Here is a 17,372-nt window from a genome sequence, read left to right on the forward strand (position 1 = left end):
GTATGAAAAAATAAAATGAAATACAGGTACCCTGGGAAGATCAATCACATGATAGCCTTTAAAACCAATATATTTTTTTAATATTTATTATTATTATTTCAATATTTGTACAACATTTACATAGGAAAGGAGGAAAATGGTTTGCTTTTAGGCACATCATGTTGCTAATTTAATTTCAGAATACATATAAATTACATTCTACCCAGGAAAATCCTTTAGAGCACAAGAAACAAACAAAAAGTCTTTTTTTTAATTTCATTTCTACCTAAATGATATTTTGCAAAAGCTTTTCTGTAATTCTTTTTTATTTTTTCTTTCACAAATGCTCAAATAATAATGAAACTATTCTTGGTTTAAAATGACATAACAAAGTAAGTCACCTCTCCCTAGTAAATGGCACTACAGTGCTTCAAATCTCAACTAACTGTACCTGACCCCGATTACAGAAGACTGCCACTTGGCAGGCTACCTATTCCTGGCACCACCTGAACTTCAGAACTTGAACTAAAGTTCATGAAAACTGAATGCACTTGATGGTGTGTGTTTAGACTAACCTTCACATAGAATCAAGGCTATAGTCAGAACCATATACACCAAAGTTACTTGCAAGTTAAACTAATTTGGAAGCAGAGGACATAAACTTGAAAGAAAGAGTAGTTCTGTAAAGGAAAACTAAGGAAATAAAGCAAATATGTAAAGCAAGCCTAGAATGGGAATCCCTAGCCCCCACGAAAGATGGAGGAACACTCTCAATTACCGTCTTGCCCATCCCCCCACAGCCTGTTCTGTTCTTAAAACAACCTCCTTCACCTTGAACTATAGTCGTTCCCCTTCATCTGTGGCTTTGTTTTTCATGGGTTCAGTTACTGAAGTCAGGTGCAGTCTGAAAATATTCAATGGACAATTCCAGAAATAAGCAATGTATACGTTTTAAATTGAGCTTCACTCTGAGAGTGTGATGAAATCTCCCCTCATCCTGCTCTGGGCTGCAGGCGACATGACGCATCCCTTTGTCCAGAGTATCTTCCCACCACATAGTCTCCCAGCTGTTGGTCCCTTAGTTGTTGCCTCAGTTACCAAACTGACTGTCCCAGAATCGTAGTGCTTATGCTCAAGTCACCCTTATATTACTTAATAAGGACCTCAAACCATTCACATAAATTTTATTGCAGTATCTATATATATATATCGATAAAAGCCTAAGCAACCGGATGACCAGAAGGTGATAACCAGCCAGTAGCAGAGATGCACACTGACCACCAGGGGGCAGACGCTCAATGCAGGAGCTGCCCCCTGGTGGTCAGTGCACTCCCACAGTGGGAGCACCACTCAGCTGACACGCGAGGCACCATGCTCACAGCTGGCAAGGGCAGCTGTGGAGGTGCGAGCCTCTCCCACAGACACTCCCCTTGCATGCCTGAGTGGCAGTGGCGGCAGGCTCAGTGGGGCTGGGATGAACAGGAGCAGCTCCCCAGCCCCCTGTCACTTCTTACACTACTTGTTGCCATGCAGGATCCACATGGACAGCAGACTGGAGCCTGATGAGCTGGTGGGTAATGCCAGGCCGTGGTGGCACGGGGCTCCATTGATCCCCATAGGCCAGGTCGAGGAACCTCACCTGTGCATGAATCTGTGCAACAGGCCTCTAGTATTATTATAATTACTCTATTTTATTATTAGTCATTACAGGCCCCATAAATGAAATTCATACAAGAGTAGGCCTTCCTTCCCCGGCTGCCAGCACTGGCTTCATTCTGGCCACAGACAGGCACCAGGGACCCAGGCTTTCCTCACAGCCCCAGCTTTGTCTGGAAGGATGTCTGGTCTAATTAGCATACTACACTTTTATTATTATAGATTGTTAATCTCTTACTGTGCCTAATTTACAAATTAAACTTTATTATGAATGCATATATATAAAAATACATAGTATATTTAGGATTTGAGTCTAACCGCAGTTTCAGGCATCCACTGGGAGTCGGAATGTATTCCCTCTGGATAAGCATGGTGGTGGGGTGAGGAGCTACCTTAGTTTGAGTAGGATTCAATTACAACCAGTGAACCCTGTTAAGAGCAGTTTGAGATGTGTGTGTGTGTGTGTGTGTGTGTGTGTGTGTGTGTCTGAAGGGATCTTAGAGGGGAAAACTAAGGACAGAGTTATCAGGTGAATATCCCAACTCTTAGAACACATCAATCAAAGTGCTAGCACAGAGATAATTACTAAAATCCTACTAAGCACCAGTTGCTGCTTGGTACATGGAGAAAGGTGCAGCCCCTTCCTGCCCCTGATGCAGAAGCCCTGTGAGGCCCAAGCCCTGACCTTCTTCCCAACATGATCAGTGCCAACGGAAGTGTTTGCTCCAGGTGTCTCTGAGGCTACAAAACTCTCCCGAGCGGGGCTCCCAGAGCGGAGGCCTGTGGGACGGTGTGCCACAGCTGACTTCCATGCCTGAGCTTCCTGACCTCGAAACACCAACGGGGATGGCAGTTCACTTTCCGGGGGGGCGCTCAGACTTCCGGACTGGCTGTTACATTCAGGTAATAAGGGAAAAATAAAAAATAAAATTATTCAGAAACTAAGTTCCAGCTAGTGAAGAGTATCAAAACCCTGTAAACATCAGATATAAATCCTACGGTTTCTTTTTTTAAATGTGTTTTTATTGTTGAAAGTATTACAATTGTCCCCTTTTTCCCCCCATTCACCTCTTCTAGCCTGCATACAACTTCTCCTATAGCTTCTAGAGCACTAGTTACACTGTCCTCCAGGGCATTAATGTCAAAGTCCATAAGGAAATAGGCAATTATGTAGATGACATGGCCAGGGATGGGCTCTCAGTGGAGTGGAGATGCAGGCATATTGCAGTCATTGCAGCAGTCAGAGGGGAAAGTTATTAGTGATAGATCCTCTCTTCTCCAACTGATGGATGGAGAATGAGGTAAACTCCACCTGTAGTGGGACAATCCTGAGCATTGAACTATGAATCAGCACCTGCCAAATACCCTAAGCTCCCAATTCCTAAGTCCCTAGGTCCCTAATCATAGGCCTTATATGAAACCACCAATCAGCGTGTGCTGAGTGCCCTAAGCCCCGTCCTCAGTCCTCCCCTTAAAAGTGCCCGTACCCCGGCCCTCGCTTTCCTCCGCTCTCTTTCTCTGGAAGCAGCCGGCAGTGGTACTCTTCTCTTCAATAAAGCCTGTGTCCTGGCATCCCGGTCTCCAGCCCACTCTGTTTCATCTTGCAATAACCTAATTTCGGCATTAGAAGGAGATCACTGATATTTTGTCATGTTTGGCCTTTTACCCAAAATACAAACAAAACTTAGGTGGTTTTTCCTAAGCATCTGATAAGAGGTGGTACTCAGTTAGCATGTTAGCAGGAATTCAGACTTTCAGGCAGTATCCACCTAGAAAGCAGAGTTATTTCATTTCTGAAGTCCTACAAAACTGTAGTCCTTCATTTCCTAATGTGAGAAAAATAGCTGTTATTAAATCCTTTGAGTAACCAACGCTTCAGATTAATCAATAATACAAGCTGACTCTGTCTTAGTGAATTAGGCCCAAGAGCTAGAAAATCTTTCCCAAAGTTAAGAGGATTCCAATGCACCAAAGCTCAGGATCTTTCCTCTAAATCTGGCCCTATTGAAAAGGAAGCATTAGTGATGTAAAAGGCATTGTCTGTATCCTCTATTATTGTTTTTCTCTTAATCTGGCTATATATAACTCTTGGGGCAGACAGAGAAGTAGGGAAAGAGATTGTTAAGCTTTGCACATAAAAGGTATACCTTCAGAAACATAAAAGTCCATTTTCAATTCAGCACTTTATAAACTAAACAGCCCCCAAACCTCAATCTTTAACAAGCTGTCTGCCTGTAATATTTGAAAACCAAAATTACTTTCTATTTTAATCGATGAAAAGCAAGCTTTAACTTGTAAATGGATTTTTTTCCAGAATTCTTTATAAACCACTGAAAATGGATATTTTTAATGGAAGCCCACTTGGTTCCCCATAAAGCTAATTTTAGCTGAATAATTCCTTTCAGACAGTAGCCAGCATTGTTCTCCTCTCAGCTCCTGTATAATTAATACCCAGATACAAATATATTCTTATCTATGTTGGGGGGGAGAAGAAGTGAGTAAAATAAAAGGGGAGGTGGTACTAGTGTAAATGAATTCTCTAATACATTTTCCCACTAGAGAGAAAGATAAATTAAATGTGCAATAAAAATTTAATAGCAAGCAGTGATTGCACTATAGGAACCCTGATAGAAATAAGCATAATGGCATAATAAATTTTCTTGTGTGAGGAATGATTGTCTGGAGCTTTAAGCTTTGATAATTCTTGTAAATCTTATTCATTTGTTAGCAATTAATAATATTAAATGGCTCCACATCTCCCTAGATAAACATCGGGGATCTTTCAAATCTTCATTGAAGAAATGCTTTGTCTTGTGCACACCACTAAAACTTTTTCTAAAATTCCTAACAGAGGTATAAAAGCACTATTCCAAGGAGAACTAACAGCAATTTAATCTTTAAGTTGATGTAAATGATTCAACAAATATTTGCTAAACCCCAGATTGTGCTTAGCAGAGACAGCTACCTGTCCATCAAAATCCCTGTCAGTCTTCCCAAGTACAGACTTGTGTCTGCAAGGTGGCTTCCTAGGAACGGATTACCGCATGGCCCTGACTCTGGTGTGGGCATATCTCATCTCTCCCACAACACTGGTTGCAAATTATCTTTTCATTTGTGAGCCAAACTTAAAATGAGATACAACTCCTCTAGGCTCCTTCAGCTTCCGCAAGCTTGAGGTAGGAGGCAACAAAATCTTAGAGAGGGAAGAACTACACATGAAAAAAAACTGGCCCTGAATTCACCTGCTTATGAACAGGAACACCAAGTTCGGTGAAATGAGTACAATATAGGATGTAAGGTAGATTGCTTCATGTCATGTTATATCTGAGGGTCTATTTGGTACAGCATGTACCTTGTAGACTTCATGAAGCCCATAAAGCAGTAGAACCCATTGCATTTCTTACAAAAATTAATCTTACTCAAAGGAAGTTAAGTCATGCAATAAAGTGAAATAATACAAAATATATAATGCTATAATGTTTTAAGAGATACCAGAGGACAATAGAAGCGTAATAAATAATTTATTATTACAGCTTCAAAGGAAAAAAAAAATAAATATTTTTAAAGAATATTCATTCAGGCAGAAATGGTAGGTTCCACTGCTGAGAGCTACAGCTCAAGATATACCGCCTATAATAATAAAAGTCATTTATGATGCGGTTTGTTCTTCTGGGAAATTCTTCACTTGGGCAAATAAACATAAAGCTCCTGGCATCTGAAACTTTTTTTAGATGTGTTGCAGTCCTTGTTTTCACTGGTTCCAGGATATTTGTCTGTTGTTGTAAGCTTAGTGCTTTGTTTTGTTTTTAATGTCTATCTTTGACCTCAGACTACTCATACATGTATTTTCTATAGTTTCCTTAAAACAACACATTGCCCATTAATGTAAAGGATTTCTATCATTATGCAGGAAGTAAACTTATAAATTCCAGCTAAAGAGAATCAGTTCAAATTCCAGCACAAATTAGAAAAGATTATTCTAGAAATAGGCAAGACGTATTGATATTTTTAAACTATGCATGAGTGTTCTATTTGTTAGACACTGGGGATGCAGTGATGAGCAAAGCAACATGACCATACCCTCTTGCCATTTATATGCTAATGAGACTCTTTGTAGAAGATGATGATGTCATAAACAGAAAGAACTGGACGTATTAAGCCTGTAAGCCTGAAGATGACTAAATAGTAAAAAGGAAAAGTGTCTTCAAAGATTTAAACATTTTTCTTATAAAATAGAGATTAGATTATTCCTCATGCCTTCTGTCTACTGATGACCACCAAGCAGTTATAACTGCATCGAGAATCTATTAGGAACTCAAAAAGTACATTGTGAATGAATAAATGAATATCAATTCCAAAGCCTTATGTCATTACCACAGTGAGGAATGGTGGTTAATTCTGTCCCATAGGTGCTGTGAGCCTTTGGGGGGAAAAAAATCAGTTAATTTCTATGAAAACCAGGACTATTGGGTAAAAGCTATGAGGAAACTCAACACATTTGGGTTCCACATAAAGAAGCAGTTTCCAAAGATTGGAGTGCTCAAAGACAAATGGTCCTACTTTCCAAAGGGAATTGCTTACTGGTGGTTTTCATGAATAGCAGACTTGGATGACAGAGGTTTTCAGTGGGAGACATTCAGATGTTGGAGGTTGTTAGTCAACCACTCAAAATATGAGCTTCACAGTGGAAACCTGTGGTGGCTGGAAACAAGCAGAACAAAGACACTTCCATAGCTGGGAGGCAGGGTAGAAGAGGGAGCCACACAAGGAGCCAGGGCCCCTTCAGGAATCCACAGGTGGGGACTAGAGCATTAGAGGAAGTTAATATGCTTAACCAAAGGGGAGGGACCTACTAAAAGTTTTGTCCTATGGAGTGGGCCACCCAGGGAAGCCATGTGCTTGGGACATATAGATACCAAAGACTCAACCCTAAACGCAGAAACAAGGCCTGTTTGAACATGCAAACCCAGTGTGCTTATTTGGGGGATGGGAGTAGGGGAGGAAACAAAAGTTCTCATCAGTTCTGGTTGAATTACTTGACCCTAAGCCTGGGGAGTGTGAGTTATTCTCTATTAGATAGAAATAATAAGAAATGAAGGGTCTTTACACATGCCTATTAGCTACACAACCTTCGGAAGGCCACTCCAATCTTTTGAGTTCGTCAGTCAAGTGAGGATAATAACATGGAGCTGGTAAGGCGGTTGCAAAATTAAATAGAACTGCTTCTGAGCACATAGCTTGCTTCCTGATCTATGCTGGCTGCCTAATCAATGTGTTCCCCCCCCCTTTCCTTCTAGTCTTGAAATGATATAATTCTTTCTCTCTGAAAAGCTTCAAATTCTTTTCAGTTCCATTTCCAGCTGGGAAACTTTAATTCATCTCTGAGGAAATTAAATGGCACTTATTGATTCTTGCAACTGAAATGTGTCATTAACTCTGATCAAAGTCCATCTCCTTAAATGGCAGTCAAGAACAATCCCCTTTCAGAATCAGTTACCCAGTGTGATCAGCTTGGTAGTCCACCTATTTTTTTCTCTTCCTGTTGTCAACCATTAATTAAGATCTCATACATTCTGAGAGTTCATTCATATTTGGAGAGTCTTTTCTAAGTTGCACCTGAATACGTAGTTAATGCAGAACCCTAGGAAGAACAAACACATACTCTTACATTCATTTCAGAATCTGGAGAAAGCCTGAAACTGTCATGTGTTCCTTCCTTGAGCCAGAAAGTCTCTCATTAAACAAGCATATTTCTCTCCTGACTAAGAGTCACCAGGCTTTCATCAAATAAAAGTATGTTGGCATTACAACAATCAAAGCAGAAACAGTTCTGCCATTTAGCCTCAATCTCCTTTCAAATCAAATATGGTCCAGACACATCTCTCCCAAACAATTGCATCTCTGGGCTGATTAGTGATTTTGAGCATTTTTTTTCATATACCTCCTGGCCATCTGTATGTCCTCATTGGAGAAGTGTCTATTCAGGTTAGTTGCCCATTTTTTAATTAGATTGTTTATCTTCCTTTTGTTAAGTTGCATGAGTTCCTTATATATTTTGGATATTAACCCTTTATCACATGTATCATTGTCAAATATGTTCTCCCATATAGTGGGCTCTCTTTTTGTTTTGTTGATGGTTTATTTTGCTGGGCAGAAGCTTTTTATTTTTATGTAGCCTAGAAATGTAACATTTAGGGATTGAAAAGGCAGATTGTTGTGTGAAACCTTATCAAAGTCCATTTCAAGAGTACCTGTAATGTTTCTTTTTTGTTGTAACCAGCACCTCAAAACTCTTTATGCTGTGTTAAAATCTTGGTTGAAAGGAAATTTGAGTATATCAGGACCCTCCCTCAGTGGGTCACTCAGCACCATTGAGCAAGGACACAGGGAAGGGAGGCAGCAAGTACGAACAAGGAGGGGTTGGAAGGAAGATGGGTATTCAAGATTAGACAGATGGGAAAATGGAAGCTCAGGGATTTGGAGAAGGAAGATAGTTGAAACATAACTGAGATAGGATTTGAACCTGGGTTTTCTTGATTCAGTGTTGAGCTCCTTCACTGATAAGTCCTAAAATACAAAGGTCATAGTACCTTTGTGCTTTACAACTCAATTGCCTGATATAAGACATTATAAAAGTGACCTAACTCATTACCTAACTGATTTGGGTCAAATTGAAGGGGAAAAGGGGAGGGCTTTCCAGATAGGCTTAGAAGCGTAAATAATACATATTAAATCAACTAGTAAACTAAATATTGATAAAATGGACATCAGGAGAATGGAAGATGAGGAGTAGAAATTAAATACATTTGGATGATGAAAAAAAAATCACTTCAGAAGAGAATTCTGCAGGGCACCAGTATGCATCTTAAAAAATTTTCTTTGGGTTTATAGAGACTTGTAGAAATGGGCAGAAGTGACATGTCCAAATGACGATCAATATTACTATTAATTTTTCTTGCTACTCCCTTCCTTTTACTATATCCTGCCTGAAATGATTTGTATAATATGGGTAAGCAGGAATATGGACAGGACTGACTGATGAAAATAAAACAGGATGCAAATATTCTTTATGAACTAGCATGTGAAAATGATAGAGATGGGTACATTGACAGAGGACAACACAACATGCACCTAGATGGAGGAACAGGCTTCCCAGGTCTCCAGTGTAAGTGCAGGTACTGCATCCCCCATAATGTCAACATTTCACCAAGTGCAAAGAAATCACACTTTTCACTCACATGGAATTGGCATGGGGGTGAAGGGAGAGAATTTTTTACACTCTCCTGTCCAATGCCCATATCCCTCTTTCAACATACCTCAACTGGAGATTTTTGTCCAGTCTGTCCTTTCACTACATCAAAGAATTGCTACAAAAACCACCTCAGTATGAATTTGATTGAATGACTCTAAGATATTTTTTAAATAAATATCATCTCTTAAGAGGTCCAAGGATCAATCGTATTTTAGGCCTATTTTTAAAAACCAAATGAAGTACATTTTAACATTTCTGGATAACTAAAGTTGGGGATTCCAACTCCAGGTGGCCTGAAAATGTTCTATTTAAAAATATGATTAGAAGAGTCACTCGGTCTTCAGTTTGATTGTTTCTAGGCTTTGACTGATTTCTGATGTCCCCAGCAGGTCTAATAATGCTGGGAGGTGAAGGCCTAATTACTCTATCTACTTTGATCCACTATGAGGAATACAGCAGCAGCTAGAGCTAATAAAAGGGCTTCCACCCTGTTCAGTTATGAAGGCCTATACTTAACACTTAAAAGAAACTTGCAAACTGGTGATAGAGAAAATATGTAATGAAAGAACTACTCTGAATTAAGTAGTATTTTAATGAATGTATTAATATTTGACAAAGGAAGCAAGAACATACAATAGGCCAAAGATTATCTATTCAATAAATGGTGTTGGGAAAATTGCACAGATACATGCAAAAAATGAAACTAGACCACCTTCTTATACTATACACAAGAATAAATTAAAAATGTATTAAAGACTTAAATGTTAGAATTAAAACCATAAAAATCTTAGAAGAAAACATAGCTAGTAAAACCTCAGACATTTTTCATAGGAAATTTTTTCTGATATATCTCTTCAGGCAATGGAAATAAGAAAAAATAAGTAAATGGGATTACATCAAACTAAAAAGTATTTGGACAGAAAAGGAAACCACCAACAAAATGAAAAGACAACCCAATGGTACATCTGATAAGAGGTTTATATCCAAAATTTATAAAGAACTTATACACCCAAAAAGCAAACAATCCAATTAAAAAATGGGCAAAGGACCTGAATAGCCACTTTTTCATATACAGATAGCCCATAGACATAAGGAAAGATGGTCAGAATCATTAATAATTCAAGAAATGCAAATTAAAACTATCATCTCACATCTGTCAGAATAGCTATCACAATAAATCAATAAAGAACAAGTGTTGGTGGTAATGCAGATTGGTACATTCATGGTGGAAAACAGTGTGGAGTTTTCTCAAAAAATTAAAATGAAACTGCCTTATGACCTAACTATTTCAATTCTGGGAATATATCCAAAGAAACTCAAATACTAATTAAAAACAGTATATGTAACTCTATATTCATTGCAGTATTTACAAAAGCCAAGATTTGGAAGCAGCCCAAGTGTCCATCAGTAAATGCATATATAAAAAAGGCTGTGGTACATTTACACAAAGGAATATTACTTGACAAAAAAAAGGAAATCTTACTCTTTGTGTCCACATGGATGGAACTGGAGAATATTATGCTATGTGACATAAGCCAGTCTGAGAAAGACAAGTGTCATATGATTTTACTCATGTGTGGAACCTAATGAACAAAGTAAACTAGCAAACAAAATAAAAACAGACTCATATAGACAAAAAACAGACTGACAGCTGTCAGAAGGAAAGGAGGTTGGAGGGCTGGGTGAAAAGGTGAAGGAATTAAGCAGAAAGATACTCATAGACACAGACAAGAGTATGGTGATTACCAGAGGGAAATGGGGTAGTAGGAGGTAAAAGAAGGTTAAGGCAGCATAAATGGAGATGGAAAGAGACTTAAATTGGGGTAATAAACACACAATAGAATATACAGATGATGTATGATAGAATTGTTCACCTGAAGCCTATATAATTTTATTAACCAATGTCACCCCAATAAAATAAATTTAATTTAAAAGTAAAATAAATGTATTGGCTAAAAATAAAAAGTATTTATGTGCATACTAGAGGCCCGGTGCATGAAATTCCTGCAAAGCGGGGGAAGAGGGCTGGCATTCCTTAGCCCAGCCTGCACCCTCTCCCAGTCTGGGAGGCCTTGGGGGATATCTGACAGATTAGGCCCTGCTCAGGGATTCTGGCTGAGTGGCACTCCCCCTGTGGGAACACACTGACTACCAGGGGATAACTCCTGCATTGAGCATCTGTCCCCTGGTGTTCAGTGCAAGTAATAGCGACTAGTCGGTCTGCCGTTTGGTTGATTTGCATATTAGCCTTTTATTATATACAATTGATAATTACTGCATGTGTGTGATATGTTATTTATTTAATTTATAGTAATGCTTCTGTATATATGTATTTCTGGGATCTGTGGCTTAACAATAAATAGACTAATAAACCAAAGATTGATAACGAACATGGACATCAAGAAACAGAGGAATCATTGACTTGCTTGGGAGACCAAATACTCAGATTCTAGTCTTAGTATCAATGTTACTGGCAGAGAAAAAAAGTGCAATAGCTTCACATCTCTGGAGTGGTTTCCCTTTCTCCATCTATAAAATAAGGCAATTCAAATAGGTTAATGTTGCAGAAACTGGTTTGGCTCAGTGGATAGAGCTACAGCCTGCAGACTGAGAGGCCCCGGGTTTGATTCCGGTCAAAGGACATGTACCTTGGTTGCATGCACATCTCTAGTAGGAGGTGTGCAAAAGGCAGCTGATTGATGACTCTCTCTTATCGATGTTTCTAACTCTCTATCCCTCTCTCTTCCTCTCTGTGAAAAATCAATAAAATATATTTTAAAAAATAGGTTAATGTTTTCTATTAATTTCACACCTGCCACACCTGAAGTGTTTATTGAAGAGTGGGGCTTTTAGGATCCATTCCAGACTTGGTTTATAATCTCTGGGAAAAGAACCCAGAATACGTAACTTGTAGAAAATTCCCTCAAGGACAGAGACGTTGTAACATTTGAGAACCACTTGTTTTATTTAGTTCCTGAGGTCTCTTCTGTGTTTGACATCACATGATGACAAGGACAGAACTGCCATGTCTATCCATCCAACTGACTACATAAACAAAGTAAATTTAAGCAATTTGTTCCAGAAAGGTTAGGTCACCTTTATAGTGCTTTATGTCAGGCAACTGAGATATAAAACATAGAAATACTATGATGTCAGTGAAGGAGTTCAGCATTTTAAGTCAAAATAACCAAAGTTCAAATCTTGCCTCAGTTATGCCAACTCTCTTCTTTCCTCAAGTTCCTGAGCTTTCATTAGTATGCATTTTGATAACAGTGCCTTTATTTTAAGTAGTATGATTCCAAAAGTTTCCACAAAGGAGAGCTTAGGAGAGGCATTGTTGTTGGAAATGCAGCTGAGGAGAGAGGGGGACAATGACATAGGATATTGATATTGAGATTTCATTTGCCTCACGAGGTCCATTTGAGGTGCCTTTGGGAAAGGTGTGGGGAGGGGGGACTGAAATCTACTGCCACTACTCATATGATTATTATGAGGATTAGTAGAAAATATGGATTTTGCATAACAGAATGTCTGACACACTTAAAAAAGCAAAGAATAAGTTCTCATTATTAAGTTGAACTACACAAAATTGATGGTGTTCTACTCTATTTGACTGTCAAAAATGGCAATTCCTTTTAGTTTCAACACGATATAATTCAATATTGAAATCACAGTATGACACAATCTGTCCATTTCTCCCAAATTATTCAGTCTCTTTTCAAGTAAGGAAAACCTGAGTGAGGTATTACTGACATTACAGTGTAATGATTTTTCCCTCTTTCATGCCAATTTTTTTTCTTTTAATGAAAATTCAAAAGGCTTCACTTCAAGTCACACTCCAATCACTTTTCTGAGTAATGATGTGATAAAAAGTGAGGCAGCAGGTGGGAGTTTTGATAGAAAACACCCAGGAGGAAGTCAGAGGAGGGATTTCTATGCCTCATTCAATTATTATAGCAGGCTATCGTACTTCTTGTAGAGCACACCTTGTTTCCGTGACTTTAATTATGGCCAGAAACTCTCCCCATCAGATGTTAAATTGGCTCTTAGACTTCATTCAGCACTTAAAAAGTCACAGAATCTCTGCCTGTTGGTAATGAATAGCTCCGTATTTCCTTACCTTAGAGGCTGCCTTATAAACAAGAACTAGTCATCTGGAGAGTAAAAATAATTGATGTACCTACCTAAGCTATTAATACTATGCTACTTACTAGATGAGGTATCAATCTAATTTAATTTGCTAATTTTACATTCATGTTTTATCTAATAGCTAAAATGATCAACAAATCATTTTGACTTTCAGATGCCTACACTTTATGTTTTCTAATGTTATGGGTGTGTATGTCTTTTATTTAAATTTATTTTCTGTAGGGTCTCTTGGAGAGCTTTCCAAAAGCAAGACTGTAAAGGCAAGTTTACCCAGTGATAATCACTCCTGTAGAATGTCTCACCCAGCAAACATAACATTTTGCCACTGCTTGAATACAAATATCAGGGTGTCACATAAGAAGATGAGAATCAAGAGAGGGAAATATAAGCCTAAATATTTTATTAGAACCTCAGAATCTTAAAGAACCCAAATTTAGCTAAATGCAGCCATGATCATTAGTATTGGCTGATAATGACCCATTAATTCAAATGTCCTCTCTTTCAAGAGCCAGAAGGGAGCACAGAAGAAAGTATTATTTTAAAAGAATATGTGGTAAGGGGTTTCTTATGAATTTCCTTTTTATTTTGTAGTTGTTTTGTTTAATTGAAATAGAATGAAGGGAAGAGAGAATTTTTTACCTGAAATTTTCTCTACCTGCATCCCTGACTTGATCTTTGTGTTAGACCTTCGAAACTACTATGAGACTCAATTTCTTGTTTTTCAGAGTCTGATGTAAGTGAGGAAAGAATGCTGAACTGAACTAAAAAAAAAAAAAAAAATGAACAATGGGTTTGGAACCGTGATTGGAGTTCTTAAATTTCCTTTGATTTGATTCAGCTTGACATGTTTAAGCAATGTGATGTGGTGAAGAGAATGGGAGAAAACAAACAAAAACCACCTCAGTTCCAGTTTCAGCTTCTGACATGAGACCAAGAAACTGAGAAGGAACAAACCTTAAAATGAGAGATGGAAGCATACTCCAGGCAGGCTAAGTCTGAGTGGTAACCATAGAGACTACGAGGTGGCAGTCTTGGCATCTTCAGACACTGAAAGGAAGATGCTCTGAGGTCGGTCTCGTGGAGAACGTGGGGCTCAGGTTCGTCACTGGTGAAACTACTCAGGAGGCTAGAGAGGGGGTAAGTAAATTATACCTGAAGGCCAAACCCTGTCATCACACACATTTTTGTTTGTTTGTTTATTTGAGGGTTTTTTGTTTTGGATATTGGTGTTGTGTGTGTGTGTGTGTGTGTTTTGTTTTCATTTCTATTCAATCATACTTGACAAATAAAAATGTAAGGTATTAAAATGTGCAATAGCATGATTTGATATACGTCTACATTGTGAAAGTTTTCCCACCATTAAGTTAAATAACATGCTCATCACCAAACATATTTACATTTTTTTTTATATTTTGGTGAGAACATTTAAGTTTTACTCTTAGCAAATTTTAATTAAATAATTCAATACGGTGACTATAGTCACCACCATGTTACATATTATATTCTTAGACCTTATCTATATTATAAGTAAAATTTTGTAGCCATTTAATAATCTCTTTCTGTTTCCCCAATATCCAAGTCCCTGGAAAACACCATTCTATTCTCTGCTTCTATGAGTTCAACTATTTTTTTACATTTCATATATGTGATACATGCAGCATTTGTCTTCTATATTACTTAGCATAATGCCATCCAGCCTCATCCACATTGTCACAATGGCAGAATCTTTCTTTTTAAGGTCTAAATAATATTCAATTATATATTATTATATATTAGTATGTTATATATACATATAATTGTGTATTATATATGGTATATTATATATTAATCCATTCATTTATTGATGAACACCATTTTTATAATCCATTAATTTGTTAATAGATTCATTTTTTTCCCACACCTCTGCTACTATGAATAATGCTGCTATGAACAGGGGAGTTCAGCTATATTTTCAAGATGATGCTTTTGTTTCCTTTGGGTATATACCCAGAAGTGAGATTGCTGAAAAATAATCTCATTTTTAATTAATTGAGGACCCTCCATATTGTTTTTCATAGTCTCTATACCAGGTTAAATCTTCATCAGCAGTCAACAAGTGTTCTCTTTTTCTACATCCTTACCAGCATTTGTTTTCTCTTTTCTTTTTGATGATAGACATCCTAACAGATGTGAGATAAAAATCTCCTGGTTTTAATTTGCATTTCTGTGATTATTAGTAATACTCAACAACTTTTCATATACCTGTTGGTCATTTGTATGTCTTCTTTGGAAAAATGTCTCTTCCCATTCTAAAATTAATTTGTTTTGTTTTGATTGCTATTTAGTTATATGAATTTTTTGTACATTTGGAATATTGACCCATTACTAAATATTTAGTTTTTAAATATTTTCTCCCATTTCATAGGTTTCCTTTCAATTTCTTGATGGAGAACTTTTGCAGAACCTTTTTAAATTGATGTAGCTCTACTAGTTTATTTTGCTTTTGTTGCCTTTGCTTGTGATGTAAAATCCAGAAATCATCACCAAGACCAATTATAGCTTTGTAATATAGTTTGAAATCATGAAATGTAATGCTGTCAGCTTTGTTTCTATTTCTCAAGATTGCTTTATGTTTTCAGCAGGGTGTGTGTGTGTGTGTGTGTGTGTGTGTGTGCCCATATAAATTTTAGGGTTTTTTTTTCTATTTCTGTGAAAAATATCATTGGAGTTTTGATAGGGATTGCATTGAGTCTGTAGATTGCTTTGGGTAGTATAGGCATTTTAACAATATTAATTCTTTCAACTCATGAATATAAGATATTTTCCCACTTATTCATGTCTTCTTCAATCTCTTTCATCACTGTTTTCAGATTTCAGTGTATAGAATTTTGGCACCTTCCATATTGACTCAACTCAAAGCCACTTTGATTCTCCTAAGAATTTCATGAAGCCTTCTCACCAAGGGTACCTACACCAGAATTTCCAGGAAGAAATATAATTTCTTAATGCCGCTTTCCCAAATGGGGCAGCATTTTGTACGGGACATATGAATTCTGACTGTTGGTACTTGTATGCTTTACATTCCCCAGAGTATGGTAATCAGTCAGCCAGATCAAACCCTGGAAATTCTGATGAGTGAGCTTGACCCAGCAGTTATGGAGCAATTCTACATGACAGATGGTGGCACCGCAAAGGATGTCACTTGTGAGAGTGGCATTGGTGACCTGATACCAGGTTCTGTCATTGATGCCACAATGGTCGGCCCTTGTGGATATTCCATGAGTGGCATGAAATTGGATGGAACTTACTGGATGATTCACATCACTCCAGAACCAGAATTTCCTTACGTTAACTTTGAAATAAACCTAAGTCAACGTCCTCGGAGGGTCTGAGCGGGAAAGTTGTGGAGTCTTCTTCCGGCCAGAAAAACGTGTGACCACCGTGTTTGTAAACCAGAGTTTTAAACGTCCCACAGTGCTTTCTTCGCCCCAGAAGAGTGAAAGTTTTAAACATTTTGATTGCCAGAGTGCTATGTTTAATGATTATAACTTTGTTTTTACCGGTTTTGCCTAGAAGCAAAAACAACAGCAGAGTTGATTAAGAAAAAGAAAAAAGAAGAAAAAAAAAGCGCAAAAAGGAAACACACGTAAAAGAAGGTTGTGGCTGCTTTTAAGATGTTGATACCGGGGCCATGCTTTCCATAACCACCACCTTGTAGTTGCAGAAAGCCCTAGATGTAATGATAGTGCAATCATTTTGAATTGTGTGCATTATTATACCAAAGAGTTAGATATCTTGCATGAATGCTCTCTTCTGTGTTTATGCCACGCTTGCTGTGAAATTGAAGTGCATGTAGAAAAATAATTTTACTATATGAAACTTTAAACACTGTGACAACAATTCAATTTGGTTTTTGCACAGTGTAATATTTCTCCAGGTTTCCTCCAAAATCCCCCCCAAACAAGGCTTCCTCCTCATTAGGTGTGGCCTCACCCTAACCATCCGGGACTGTTCTATCAAATTGCTGCCAGGATGTTGCATCCAGTTACCTCCAATTTCTAGAACATATTCTCTACTAATATTATTGAAAACAATTTCTACTTCATCCAGATGTTTCTTTGCAATGCCAATTGAAGTTTTTCTTCCGCTTAAGAAAGGGATCGCAGGTAACCATTTTGTGCGGTACTATTTTAACATTATTGCTTCCTGAGTTTGTATGCCTTAAATTGACTTTGTTCCTTATCAAGGTATCTCCCCTCCAAATCCTGCCCCAATAAAGCAATACACTGTTTAAAAATGAAAAGATGCTGAATTTTTCAAGTGATTTTGATATGATCATGTGACTTTTCCCTTTCAT

The 17,372-nt window shown here is 37.8% G+C and overlaps 1 pseudogene across 1 annotated transcript; it reads left to right on the forward strand.

Moving 5' to 3' along the window:
• Positions 1 to 15,926: 15,926 nt before the first annotated feature.
• LOC311626739 (S-adenosylmethionine decarboxylase proenzyme-like) lies at positions 15,927 to 16,612 on the forward strand (annotated as a pseudogene). Its single transcript has one exon. The product of its transcript is annotated as an S-adenosylmethionine decarboxylase proenzyme-like (transcript).
• The last annotated feature ends 760 nt before the right edge of the window (positions 16,613 to 17,372 follow it).

The sequence above is a fragment of the Pipistrellus hanaki genome, assembly GCF_964339955.1.
Source record: "Pipistrellus hanaki genome assembly, chromosome: 8".
Taxonomy (NCBI): Eukaryota; Metazoa; Chordata; class Mammalia; order Chiroptera; family Vespertilionidae; genus Pipistrellus; species Pipistrellus hanaki.